Genomic DNA, 14,779 nt, shown 5'->3' with positions numbered 1-14,779 from the left:
GGAAGATTAAGAACCAAGCTGCTGTTCAAGGAAAATGTATTACAGGACAAGTCAGAAAAGCATCTGGGGTTATTTCTTCTCTAAAATTAGATGTTTAGTGTTTATTAGATTGGAAGTCAAACACAAAGCAGGATGCACAAGGCCTCCTAGCAGCAGACTGCAAGAGCATGCAGAGGGGAGGGAAGTAAAATCATGAGTACTTGAAGGGTAGGTACTGAAGAGGTTTTTTACTACCCAGTATTGGCACAGGCTGTTTGTAATGAGCAGTTCCCAGCTGCAGTGTTGCTATAGCTAAGCCATCGTTTCCGGCCCTGTTTTTCATTTCCAGGCAGTGGCAGGACTTGGAAGAGCTCAGTGAGCAACATTATCTTTCCCATCTCCTCCCACCCTTTGGTATATCTTTCAATCCCTCTGAACACTTTAACATTTACCAAAGGTGGACATGACATTTCCTCATTTTTGAAGGGGACATTAAGATATTGGGATCAGTGTGTAATAACAGTATCACCACTGAGGGGAACCAAGGGCATTTCCAGTGGATCTTTCTGTTCCAAAGCCAGCTAAGACTGCCAGGGAAGCGTGCCTTTTGCAGTGATGAGGCTCTGAACAGACAGTTTTCAGACCAGAAATGGGAGGCAAAGAGCAAGAAATGTCAATGATTCTCCAGGGTTTATAGACCTTCTGCTCCTACTGAGTTGCTGAGACATTATTTTGCCCTTCACACATCCTGCTTTAACTTTGTCAGAGCCCAATGGAAATTTGTTGAAGGGTTTCTGTTTAACTTGGAATTCCTTCAAGTTAGTCTGGTTTCCTATCAACTACATTTGCCCATCAGACATCCTCTTGTGTGTGCCCTAGAATTGTCAAAGCACTACATGGCTGCTTCATAGCTAGCCTTTATTAGGCTTGAGGAAGAGAGGGGGACTCGAGCAATGGAAATGTACCTCTGTTACACCAGGTTCTGAGAAAGCCAGAAAGAATAAGCAAAAATATGTGAACACTAATATAAGATGAGGCTATAGTTTTCCTCTTTTTTTTCCAGACATAACAGAATAATTTTTTAAAAGCCTGGTAAAACCAAGCAGGTTTTAGAAAGGAGCTCCTTTTAGAAAGGAGTTAGAACCCATCTATATTTACATCAGGAGTGAGGGAAAGGTGAGCAGTGTGAGCCACTATGGGAAGCTCCAAATATCTATAGTTATACACACAGAGGCACACACACACACACATTGCCTGTACAAAGGCATGTGGGAAAACACTGCAGAACAGTAAAGACTACACAGGAGCTCCAGCATGTGCATGGCTCCATTTCAGATCAAACAGGGACAATATTTGTTGTTCCTAGCTAGTTTCTTAGCACTCAGGAAATCGAATACCATGCTATTCTTCCCTTTATACTTGGCATTTAGGAAGCTAGTGGGCACTGGAGTGCTATCTGTTACAAAATCTTAAGAGGGTTTCTTTTCTTAACAAATTTTTATCTTTTCCAAGAAATAACTTCAATGATTTAGGAGCAGTTGCTGTATAACCCATATCTGCTTGATAAAAATTTGCAAAGTTCACTAGACCCTGGAAAGCTGACAAGCCTGTGGAAGCCTTTACACTGGGTTTCAGTGGGAACGGGATCTGATCCTGCACAGACTGCCAGATTTCACACCAGCCAGCTAAGACTGGATAGAAAAAACAGAGTAAAAGAAAAACTTTTAAATGAAAATAATCAGCTGTTTGTAACATACAGATGAAAACTGGGTATACCCCTCGTATGACATTGCTCTTTTAAATTCTTAAATCACAACTAAAACTACTGTCCTCTTCCCCACAACCCTTCCATATGTCAGCCAGGTCCATTGCCTCTGCTCTATTTATTTAAGCCTACTTTGGCATGTTTTTTCCCCCGATACCATTTTTACTGAGTGAGCCCAGCATAGCAGGAATTTTGATCTCCTCGTGCCAGTTACATAACTCCTCCCCCCTCTACCAAGAATTGGGGCCACAGGCACACACCGGAGCAGATCCACCCGAGGAAGTAGCAGCTTAATCCCCTATAGAAAGTTGAGAAAACCCCAGTGTTATTGAAGACCAAACATGCAGATAGTTCTACTTTTCTGAGAATACTTGGCTGGCGCACTAAAAGCCCTCTTATTACACAACATATAAAATAGACTGGAAATGAGCAAGTTTCTTTCCTACCCACTCCCTTTTACCACCTCTGCTGATTTGCAGTTAGACTTCCTCATGAAATTTTACCTAGAGAATTTGCACAAAACTTTGACACAGAGCTAAGAAAAGATGTTGCCTCTGAAGAACCAACCTCAAACTGAAATTCCAGAGGCCTCAAAACTCCTCAGCACTGAATAGGAAGGCAGTGTAACGTACCTTTTGCAAATGAGGAGTGATGCCTTGTGTACGGTCCAGTCACACCTCAAGGTCACCGACACCTTGCCTTGGACCTCTCCTGGGAAACGAGCACGGAGCAGTTACTGAAACAGCACCAAAATCTTCACTCATGTGATGGACATCCAGCTGCTGGGTAGACAGAATGCCCAGGAAGATCTCATTTCTGACTCAGTGGTCGCAAAAGAGAGAAAACTGTGAGTAATCAGGTCCAAAAGATGACTTTGATCCAACTTCTTGCCCAGTTTTTTGGGGTTTTTGTTGATTTTTTTTTTGCAGGAGATGGATTATTGTTGCAATCAGCATTTGAATACACTGTTTCTTGGGGCATAAAATATAGGGTGCAAAGGGCACATTTAACATCAGTGCTGAGCTTTACACACCTGATCACAGAAACCCTTCTACTCACCAGATAATCCCTCTGAACTTTGTGGGACCCTTCATGAAACAGAACCACGAAAACCTTGGTGTGCAAAGGCAGCATAATTCAGCTTTTTGCTCAAAGTATGGCCCCAACTTCAGTATAGATAGTTCATTGAGGCTCCTGTGGAGTTACTGCAGAGCAGGCTTTTGCCACATTGCTTGAATACAGCAGCCCATGAGATCTGGCAGCAAGTTCAGGGTAAGTGAAGAATCCAAATTCTTTCCCGGTTTGTCTGCAAAATGTGATACATAAAATATTTTGTTTGTGATAATCTGCTTTCTGGCAGGCAAGACAAAAGGATTCAGTCATTGTCCAGTAAAGGTTTCAAGCAGAAATAGCCAGGAAATCAGTGCCAGAAGAAACAAACAAACAAACACACACAACCTCCTGCCCTGGCTTCTCCAATCCTAAAGCAAAGTTCAGTTTATCTTCAAAATGCAAATTCATTATTTTTTCCAACAATATCTTGGCAAGAAGAAGTGGAAATTTACAAGCACCTTTGGCTTCACTTAGATGATTTCCATTGAAGTCACTATCTTCTTCCCTTATATGTGTTAATATGGGACATATTCATCTTGTTTCCTTTCTGATCTGTCTCTGTAAGAAGCAGACACTGTGCATACTAGCCCAGCCAGGGTAATGGTGCCACAGACAGCTGTGCTGGGCTATGTCCATAAGCACCACACAGTGGGGGCGAGGAAGGCACCCCAGGCAGGAATAACTGGGCAACCTGCAAAGGTGAGGTCACTACGAGTTTCCCAAAATGAGCCCTCAATAAGCTGGTGCTTAGGCTGCCCCTGAGGCTTGCCTAGAGCTCATGCTTAGCCAGGTGAGCAAGCAGTCCCTCTGGTTCAGTGGCATGAGAAAGAAGCGAAAAATTCTGTGTCTGCTCCAGACACAGATGCACACAGACAGTTTTACATGTTTAGACTACCTTTCCCCTTAGGACTGGGGCTGTATTGGAGCCACTGGCCACCTGTGTCCCCTGCTGCTGGCCCTGCAGCTTTTTTTCAGAATACTCTGGGAGAAGAAATGCAGATATACTTCTGGAAATTACACAGTGATGGTACAGCTGGAACATCCTTCACCCAGCCAGCACAACCGCCAGCTTCAGCCTCTTCAGTTTTATTTCAGCTCCAGCAACACTGTTCAGCAGAGCTGTAACAATACTAAACCAGTTACTTCCCACCCTGGTGCTGCTGCAGCCACCAGGACACTGGTGCCAGACAGGCTGCTCCAGTCAATGGCTGCTCCTGCTGGATACCAGGTCGGCCGGGCTGGAGTACATGCACATGTACAGCTGCTGTGATCATAAACACGTGTGAGGTTCCAGTTCTGGGAAAACATATCCACATCTGGGCTATCTCAAAGCTGTTATCTGCTGGATCTATTTTCTCAAGTCAGCATGGGAAGAAAGTAGTGACTTTTTTTTTTTTTTTACTATTTCACAGTTATAACCCCATAGCTCAGAAGTGCTGCTGGGACAGTTTTGAGGCCTAAAACACTCATCCATCAGCCACAGGACAAGCAGCAATCTCCAAAAGCAGTAAAAGCCTAAAATCAGTTGACAAACAGCTGAATAGCCTTGACCCACAATCCAATGGAGAGTAATTTGATGACAGAAGCTGTTTTTATATGAACTAGTTTTGTACTCTCCACATCCTGCATTTCAATTTTTATAGCTATCTTATAGCTGGAGTAAAAAGTCTGCAGACCAGATCAGGATGCAGTGGTGGCAGGATCTTGAACATACAGATTGTCACTGTCAGGAATGGCAACAGGAACAGCCCAGTCTCAATAAGAAGGTATCAGTCATACTTTTTAAAGAGGTGGACAAGGAATAGGCATTTTTCTAAAACAAAATGGGATGTCTCAAACTCAGCTTTAGGCTTCAGAGGGCCAAGTCAGTGCCTTCCCTGCAGGCAGTGCTTCCTCTTTTGAAGGACAGAGGCAGATTTTACAAAGGTGCAGCAAAATTTTCTTAGGGTTCTGACTGACTGGTAAAATTACCCTGCTAGTGGCTGCTTGACAGGAAAGCAAACACTAAAAGTGGGCTGTTTTCCATCCCTTCAGATCTTTTAACATTTTAGTAGTGGTGTCAGTAGGGAACAGGAAGTCTCAGAAGTACTGAAAATAAAACCCCTATAACTCCCCTATTGCAATACACAACTCTGAGTCATCAGCATAGTTGGCCTGCAGCTCAGAGTTTTCCCATTAAAATAAGCCCACTGAAACCAGCTGGGATCAGAAGGTCTTTGTCCTGCATCTAATTTACCCTGTCAAAGCATCTCTTCCATCTGAGTCTCTGCAGGGAAGAGTCATCTCTCTGTGATTCCACCTCTAGTCAAATCCTTTGTGCCCTACTGAAGGTGACAAAGATAATATTTTCTATAACATCCAATGATTAACTGGTACTGCACCTTAGGAGTACCACTTAGTTCATAATCTCCCTCCTTTATTCCAATTTAGTTGGAAGCAGGACAGATTTTATTCTGCAGTGCTTGAGAAACTGTTCAAATACACTCCCTTTTCTGAACTTTTCAAAAGTTCTCTTCATTTTTGCCATATAAAGACACAACATTTCCTCTAAATGTGATCACAGGAGGAAAATACCTCTTCAGTACCTCTGTCTGCATCTGATCAAATCTAGGCTCTGAGTTCAGCGTGGTCATGTTGCTATTTCTACTGCACTTCAAAAGAGCGAAGCTTCTCTTATGTCGGAAATTCTTCTTGGGAAAGTGTAAAGCAAAATTAGTATCTTGCATACTGCATTTCCAGCAGCCAAGCTTTTGATCAGTGTAAAGTCTGAGTTTCCTGAAGAGTTTAACTGCTCTTATTACTTCTATTAATAATTTGTCAGAAGGATGCAGGATAAGCTTCTTGAAGGCATATTGATCATTTTGTACCAACGTACAAGATAATAGCTCTGGAACAGTTGCACAAAGCTGCCAAGTAAAAGTCATCCTTTCAGATAATCATATTCATGAGGTCAGCAGAGGACAGTAACTCTCAGCACTTTGCTTAGTTTCCACATGATCTCTTCTCCCTGGGGTGTGAGATTAGATTGCGAGAAAAACCAGTTATCTCTCATCTCCCAGCCAGTCATCAGCACTGAATCTCTCGGTACTGCTACTGAGTCAGCTACAGACCGCAGCAACCTGAAGTCATGGCCAGGGCACAGAGGGAGGGAAATGAAAGAACTAACCCTGGTGAAGTCTCTTATCCCTTTGCCTCTCTCTTGCCCACTCCATCCAGGAGAGCAGGGGTTCATAAGCACTGGCACTCTCACTGCTCTGGCCGTTGCACCTGAGGAGACCAGGGTCCCCAACTTGAAGTTAGACGGTTGACTAAGATTTAGGGGCGAGAGCTGGGAAGAGCCAGTGGGATCTTTGGGTCTGATCATGCCATAGGACTGCTTGATTAGTGTCCTGTACAACTGTGCACTGCTCAGTGTGACTTACTGAAGAGCCTAAAGTCCAATATAATGGCTCAGCCATCCATCCCAGGACAGGGCTATGCAGTTCGTCAGTCTGCAGGACAGCCTGCTCACGTGGCAGGGAGCAGGGAAGGCTGGTACATTTGGGACGATGCAGCTGGCTCAGCCAGAGGGGCAGAAGCACCTTCTGAAGAATGAGAGAAAAGCAGAGGTAGAGATAAGGTTGTCATCTCTATGGCAACTGCAAGGGAACAGCACCATGCTCACCAGGGGAGAAGGGAAGAAAGGGAGAGGGAAGAATAAAATCCAGAAAGCATAGTCAAGAAAATGCTCAGCAGAGAGAAATCCACAACAAAGGGGAAAATGGGGTGGGAGAGGAGCAGTGCAGCCCACTGTTCCTGAAGGGGAAAGCTAGAGGCTCACAGCTGGTGTTCAAGGAGGAGGCTTTTGAGTTCCCAGCATGGAGGTAGCTCCACCAGCCTCCACATCCTACAGGACATGGTCTGCTGCAGCCAGGTATGGCTCTCTGGCAGGCCAGCAAAAGTTCCCCATCATCTTCTAGCAGACACCAAAAAATGTGTGAGAATCAGGTTACCACCCAGGTCTTTGAGCCTCAGATGCCAGCGCTGCTGGCTTCATACATAACATGCATACATAATTTAAAGTCTGAAATAGTAATTTTACTCAAACCATAGATGACTATTAGGCTCAGATAAAGATGCCAAATGGGTGGTGAATAAATTATATTCCCTTAAATCTATCTGAACCAAGCAAAATAAATACTGAAAAAAATAGCAGGCAGAGGATCATGCCAAAGCTGTACAACTTGTTTCATTTTTGCATCAGGGTACAATGAAAAGGTAGCTTTGATTCAAAGTAGTTGCATTTGTTTAGCTTTCCCTCATCCAGGAAGGCTTCACCCATACAATCTGGAAGTCAAGGTGGAAAATTCACTCCTTGTTTCCTACACAGTCACAGTACGAGAAGACAAGAAGTTACACTCCACAAAATGAAAACATACTGTGCTTGCTCCAGGCCTCCAGGAGATCCCTGTCCCTTCTCATCACTTCTCTTTTAGTCAGCAGTCATTCACATGCCATAGTGATTCAAGAGAAAGACTAGAAATTAATTCCTAGGGACTTCTCTTTACATAGATCATAGAAAGAGCTCATTTTAGAACCTTACCTGTGTATGTAGTATGGATTCTCCACCTTGCCTGAGTTTTGGTGACAGTGACAGTGTGGTTTGTACCACTGAACTCTGATTCAGAAGAAAACATGAGTGAAGAAGCCTTACCAAGCAGAGGGATTAACAGCCCCTATCAAGCTGGGGGAGCATTCACTTAGCACAGAAAATCTCTCAGCTGCTCACTCAAACAGAGGACAGGCTGCCAGATCAACAGTGGGCCAGGCTGAACAACGTACAAAGCCTAGAACCTCCAGGCTGAACAATGTCCTTCCCCACAAAATCTAGAGGCTGAGGTGCTTCTATGCTATCTCCAAAAGCAAGAAAAGCTTTTGCCCAGAGGCAATGGAAAACATTAAGGTTCACCTGACATAGGTGTGGGAGATACTGCCCTCACTTTGGTGCCAGAGGAGATGGAGGGACTGAGGTAGTCACATCCCTTGACATTGTCATGGGCTGGCTCAGGTCCCTGAGCTGTGCCTTTGCTGCTGCAACCTCCTCAGCAGTTGCTTTTCTGCTAGGGAGAGATGTTACCCTTTGATGAGGGACAGGCTTGGGCAGGGTCTTCTCAGCTCCTCCAGAGGCTGGGAACAAGGAGGATGGTGGGTGGTGTACTGAGAGAGTCCTGACCACCAGGCAGCACCTCTGTCCTCCTCTCTTCCTTTTGGCAACTCCAGAGTGATGAAAGCACAGCACCACATTGACTGCTGGGAGTAAACTGTGCAATAATCTGCTGCGCTCACATTGCCATCCAATTTATCAGTGCACCAGATGATTTACCAGTGGGAGATTGACATCTTCTGTGCCCTGGGGATGAGCTGTGAAAGGAACCACTGCCATAGAGCTCAGCCAAAGCATGAGGGATTATAATGACAAAACACAGTCTCATAGACTGGGATTTCTTTATTTTGGTTAACTGCCCTGTTCTCTCACCTTGCTTCCAGTTTTCAATGGCTGAGCAGCAGCCGTTCATTAACCCACTGGGAGATGCCCTGAAACCACGGGTAGTTCACCAGCTCAGCACTTGTCAAACAAGAAATTTCATCACCATTAACTAAAGGCCTGAATTATAGGGAAATCTTTTAAACTGTATCAAATGCTGTTGACAATACTCACATTCATAACTTTAGCCTTAATTATATTAATCTTAATTAACTTTCAAATCTAGGCTATTTTAGCCATCCATGTATATTTAATACCATTCAACCACTGGGAAACCAAGTTCAGGTTTCTTCCTGGGGTATGAGCAGACAATCAAGTTCCAGCACACCAGCTGACTTACAGTCATTGCTTGTGCTCGCACTGAAACCCTTCTCAAACGTGACATCTGACATGTAACCACAAATATCTCTCCATGAGGTTTAAATGAAGGCTTTGCCTCACAGCTGCTGCGGGGTGGGAGAACCTGCAGCATTGGCTCAGCTCTTGGGAATAACAGAATTTGATCAAGCCTGTAGGATGAACAGAGAAATGGCCCCAGTAAATACCTACGGGATGAAAATGGGATGAAATGACGTGTATGCTCTGTGGAAAGTGATGGTCCACATGGCATCAGGCTTTGGCTCACCTCCTCTGCTGGGAAAGGGAACACGATCACGAAGGCCATTTGCAGGATTCCCACAGGTTCACTCATGTGACCATACACGTGCAGCCCAGCTCACAGCACACCATTGCCAGTGGAGAGCCCTTTATAAGGATGTCCTACTCATGGTGGGAAAGCGCTTCAGTTGCAGGAAACCTTGGGTCTTCTGTGCTCTCCTTCAGCACAAAACTCTCACCACCAGCGTAATACCTGGGTAGTTTCACTCAAGCAAGGGGCAGTCCTCAGTCCACACAGACTTTGCTGACTTGCAGCCTGTGCTCATGCTATGCAGACCAGGGCTTCCATGTAGAACAATCTCAGCAGAAAAAGCAGCTGTGATCTTGTGTTCTAAATGACGGGCTCAGATACCATTAAAGAAAGGGACCAGGAAAATTCTCTAACTGAAGCATTTCGTGCAACTCTTCATATGAGCATCAGTATAGCGCAAGAGAAGATATCTTTGTGGCTTCCTCTGAGAGGACAATATAGGTTCCCTTAAATGTTGGAAGCTGTTTAGGCACTGGAAACAGCTCTAAATCCCTTTCACATGACAAGTGAAACTCCTGAACTCTCTTGTATAACTTCTATTTTTTTCCTTCTTACAAGGAGATTCATTGACCTGAAAGAAGGATTACTAACTGCAAGACATTAGATGTAGGCTACCAGGCAGAAATCCTTACTAATCTTATGCCTGATTAAACTTTGCTTTCAGAAATTTCTGTTTGATCACTTACAAAGCAATCTCCATTCGAAAGACAGACTGATGTCATTAGTTTATCCTTCATCATATATCTCTCATCTTTCTTAAAGAAAAGCTTAACCCCAGGATAAAAGTTTACCTTGGACTTAGTGGTTCACGGAGGATGGGGCTGAATGGGGAAGGCAAGGGCAGCACTGAGTTTCTGGGGAGAAGTTTGGTTCCCTGCTCTGCCACAGACCTCACATCCCCATTAGCCAAACTCTGCGCTTTCTGTCTTCATATCCCTTGTGTGTCCAGGGGGGGCACACTGCCTTACCTGATGGAATCAGAAAGCAGAAGCATTGAAGGTTGCAATAGTGTTAAAATAATGACAATCCCAGCCACAGCAGTCCAGAAGTCCCATGGAAGCCCTTCCAGGAAAAGAGGACAAAACTCTATTCCTTGAATGGGCATTACAAAAACCGTGTTTTTATGGCTTATTTCACTGCCATCTGGCACAAACCAAGCGCTCAGCAGGGACCTTACAGGACTGAGGTGCCTTTTCCAAGAGAAAGACATTCACTTGCTAAAACACAGCATGAGATCAGAGGCTGCACACCCTTCCCTTGCAGCCTTCCCGTGCCCGTGCATCGTCCCACAGCGCTGAGCAGGGCACATGTCAGGCCCCACTGCCCCACTCTGTCCATGCTCAAGGGAGGAGGCAGAGGCATGGCAGGAGGGAGAGGCATGGTTGTGCTTCACACCGAGTTTCTCTGGCAGATATAATCACACAGGCAGTGGCCCTAAATCCCTGTCTGACGTCTCGGCCACTCTGGATGCTGTTAGAGGCAATTTTCTGTCCAGTCGCCTGTTTTAATGGGATGTGCAGTTAAACAGATTCATCCTTTCAGCTTCACTCTGCAGAGCCTTCACTCTCCAGCTGCCGCTGCTCCTGTCCCAGGGAATTAGAGTGCTCTTGGTGTTTCTCTTTTGCAGGCAGGCACACTGCTCAGAAAAGCAGCTCTTGCCAAGAAAAGTGTATAATCTAGAAAGCCACCTGCTCAGCTTTTGTTCTTTGAACTCCCTACAATCAATTTGCCTTTCCCAGGAGAAGGTGCAACTGTTTTCAGTGAAGCAGGAAATAAGAGGATTCATGATGTGCAATAAAAGCATAGCCAGTCCTAGGGAAAAGGTTAATTTGCCTCACTGAGGGGGCTGAAACCTGTTATGTGGGAACAGCAGAGACACCCTAGGATCCCCAGTGCTGACCTTCCAAATCTCATGAAACTGTCTTTGTGCCTGTTTCAGTATCTTGCAAATTGTCATGTTCCCATCAGGCCAGGTTGCGATGTTAGTACCATACAAAAAAAGATGTGGCACTTTACCTTCCTGACAGGTCTCCATTTCCTCCCTGTGACTTTGCCCCTGTTGGAAATGCTGCACTGGTCAGGGTGGGAGTGTCTGGCATCTGCTACAAGGGATTCTCCCAGCTGGTCACCGTGTGGCAGGGCCACAGTCCACCTCAGGCTCCAATGCCTGCAGCAGTGAGCACAAGGTCTGTGGGGTTGGAAGCCACCCATTTGACCTGTCCTTTGGTTTTGCAGATGTGAGGTTTCAGTCATTTTTTACTACAAACCTGTTCTTCACAAACAGCAGCTGCATCTGCCCCTATGTCTTTGCAGTGTAACCTGAACCCCACAACCCTGCCATCAGCTTTCCTGGATTTTTTTGGTCAAAGAACCCAAAAAACGACCACAGAGATACATCATTTGGCCTTGTACAAATGTACACCTTGTGGCAAGCTGTCACAGCTGGCTGTCTTTTATGCAGATAAAAGTTTGTTTTTTCTACTATAAATACTTATAAGATATGGCATGAAACAGGCACTCCTGGGATAAAACTATTCTTCTCCTAAAGTGCACAGCTAAAACAAGTGAGACAAATGGCTGCCTAAAAATACCTGTTTTGGCACTGACAAATGCCCAGGAAAACCTGCCTTTCACAACAAGGCCAGCAGCTCCAAGCACAGAGCTGCTGCTACAGGGAGTGCTCAGCACCACTGTTCCCTGCTCTCCCTATCAGGCTGAGATGCTGCTAATTGCGCAGTTTCTCCGAGACACATCCCCTTGACCCCCTCCTGGGAAGCTCCCAGTGGTTGGAGGGTACCACACAGGGATGCACTGAGTCCCTTGGAGCTCTGAGCCTCTCCAGAATATGGCTCAGAGCATTATCTGTGTCCTGCTTGCCTTCTAGAAGAAAAAAGGCAGGTCTTATAGCTACCTGCTCACTTGGGAACTAAGGAGACACAAGCTGTTTCTTCCTTGCTGGATAGCTGGGATCCAGAGGCCACAAGATGTAATGCTACCCCATAAAAATTCCTCACCAGGCCTAAGGCTTTTTCCCATGCACATTGTTAATAAATACTATTCAGTCAATTTTCATATCCAATTCACATAAATAATGAGAGAAATCAAAACTGGTGCCATTCTGTCTTCATTAATGCTGTCATCTGAACTCCACATCGGAGACTTTCATCTGTCCTTAATTTTGATACTTCGTAGAAACATTCTTCCTGTGGACATTTGTGTTCATTTGATGATAATTATGACCTTTAAGCATTAACAAAAAAAAAAATCCCCTAGCAAAAGCCTCTATGCACAAAGAGAGTGTGACAGACCATGGTGCCAGTTTCACATAACATATATCCTCAAGACCTGGGGGTACAATCCCAAATGAATCACAGTTACTGGTTTATTGCAATCACCTTGTTATGAAATATTAAGTTAGAATTAATAACCAAAAATATTTTTTAAATTATCTTCTGTGGGACTGACACAACCCGGCACAAGCAGAAACACTGCACTCAGTAGAACTTCTGTAGCTCTTCTGACACATCCTGTGATGGGAGAACACCACTGAAATAAAAGCCACAATGTTTTCAAAGCACCCCGTGATGGGACCAAGCCGGCCACGATGAGAAATGCAAGTATCAAATGGCAAACAACTGAGATGCAAATCTATGTGTGGGTTCCCATGGCTCAGCAAGGAGGTCAACTGTGCCAACAGACAGTGCCCAGCTTGCTGACAAACAGCTCAGGGTAACACACTGGCTGGCAGGTGGAGCAGCACTGACAAGACACAAAGGCTGCTCAGCCTGGTCAGCCCTGCTAGGCCACCCCAGCAGCTGAGCTCTGCAAGCAATCCTGGCCCAGGGAAAAGCTTTCCTTTGTCAAATGGTTGACATAGCACAGGTCTGAAACACCAGAGGAGAGCAAAGAGTGGCAATAGTGGAAGTTTTCACCCACAGATACACCTGGGATTGCTGATTCCCCCAGTCTGCTGGATTGCAGGTGGTCACTCACACACATATTGCCTCCACTCAGACCCTAAATACCACAGCAGATTTTCCAGAAACACAGGATCGTCTTCTGATAGCTGTATGGGGCATGTGCCTTGCAGCAAGCCCCAGCCAACCTCAAACACAGTTTGAAAACCTGAGCCAATCTCATGAAGTCGGTATTTTTGGTTTACCCTGATTCAGCTCTGCACTCAGTCACTTCTAAGATGTTTTGGTTGTTCTGACAAGGGGGTACCCTACCACGTCATCACCTGCCTGTTGCTGTACACCTCTAGACTGTTTTCTTGGCCAGTGCAACAAATACCTCAGAATAACTCTGTTTCCAAAACACAATCTAATGGCAGTCCTGAAACAGTGTTGCCACCCTCCCCTCAGGAGCTGGGACTGCTTGCCTTCGCAAGACAGTGGGAAGCTGGGAAGGGTCTCAGCAGGAATCAAGAGCAGTTTGTGTGGGTGCCCAGCTACTCACAGGCAAAATACAAGCAAAATGTAGTCACAGTACCAGTAGGTGCAATTACAGTTTGGCTTTAGTGGGAGCTGAGCCCACTCACGTTGAGGTTGTTCTGAGCCTCCCGAAAATGGTCTCACCAGGCAGTCCCTGAGGGAGCAGCCCCACAGAGAGCTGCAGCCAGCCCTGGGCAGTCCCACACATCCAGAGAAGGGTCCCTGTGGCCCTGGGCTGGGTGCCCGCTGGCCCTACGCAAAAGCACGGCACAAATAATTTCCTTCTCACTGCTCAGACTCCACAAAAACTGGAGTCCACTGAGGAGCACAAAGAAAAGGAGTAAACCAGGTGTCCTCTGGTGCTGGGGGGGGGGGGTGGTCAGTGGCATGGCTCAGCTCTAGCTGCGCTGCCCTGGGTTTGGGCACACCTTGTGTGGGAAGGCTGCTGCAAAGAAGCAAAGCACACCTGAGTCAAGGCTGGTGTATCCTGAAGGCAAAGTACACCAACACTAACAAGAATGGACTTCCCAGGATCAGTATGCTTTTAAATGCTTCATTTCTGTCCCTCCAGCACACTCATTTTCCACCCTGGGAGAACCCAGCTTTGAAGCACAGCAGCAATCAATACTTGGCCTCTTTGCTTCATGCAGGAGAAGCAGCAGCACCACTTGCCCTCTCCCCTGCACATGGCACACTAATGCTGCAACTGCACTTTGCTGCCAGTTCCCTTCTCCACCCATCAGCATCATAAATAATCATAGCAGCACCCACTGTCTGAATAAGTTGTATCTCATTTTTAATTGCATTATGTGTGGCTGGTCCACCAGACTCTATCTGAGGAAGCATACAAATAATTCATCTGTATCCTCCATTCTCCCCACACGTGCTTCCAAACAAGCCAGATTAATATTAGCCTTTGTCTGTTAACCTCATCTCCATCCTGTATACCTAGTATCTTACTTTCAGCTGCCATCCAAAATTAATGCTTCGCCTGGCATATTCAATCTCCTCCCATATCCTACACTTGTGATTAAATACTCTTCAGAGACTGAGATGAACTACAGACATTCAGTGAGGTTGGGTCAAAAAATATGCTTCATTTTGTCTTACAAAAAATAACACGCTATAGCAAGCAGAAATAGGTACAGTGCTCTTGGTGGCACATTATGTCATTGAAGCATAGCAATTTTGTGATTCTGCATGCCAGGCTCATGAGATGATTTAGTGAGATGCCACTTAAAACCGACTGACACCTGCAGCCAGAACAGCGCTGAACA

Source organism: Chiroxiphia lanceolata, chromosome 7 (genome assembly GCF_009829145.1).
Source record: "Chiroxiphia lanceolata isolate bChiLan1 chromosome 7, bChiLan1.pri, whole genome shotgun sequence".
NCBI lineage: Eukaryota > Metazoa > Chordata > Aves > Passeriformes > Pipridae > Chiroxiphia > Chiroxiphia lanceolata.
This window is presented reverse-complemented; position numbering follows the sequence as displayed.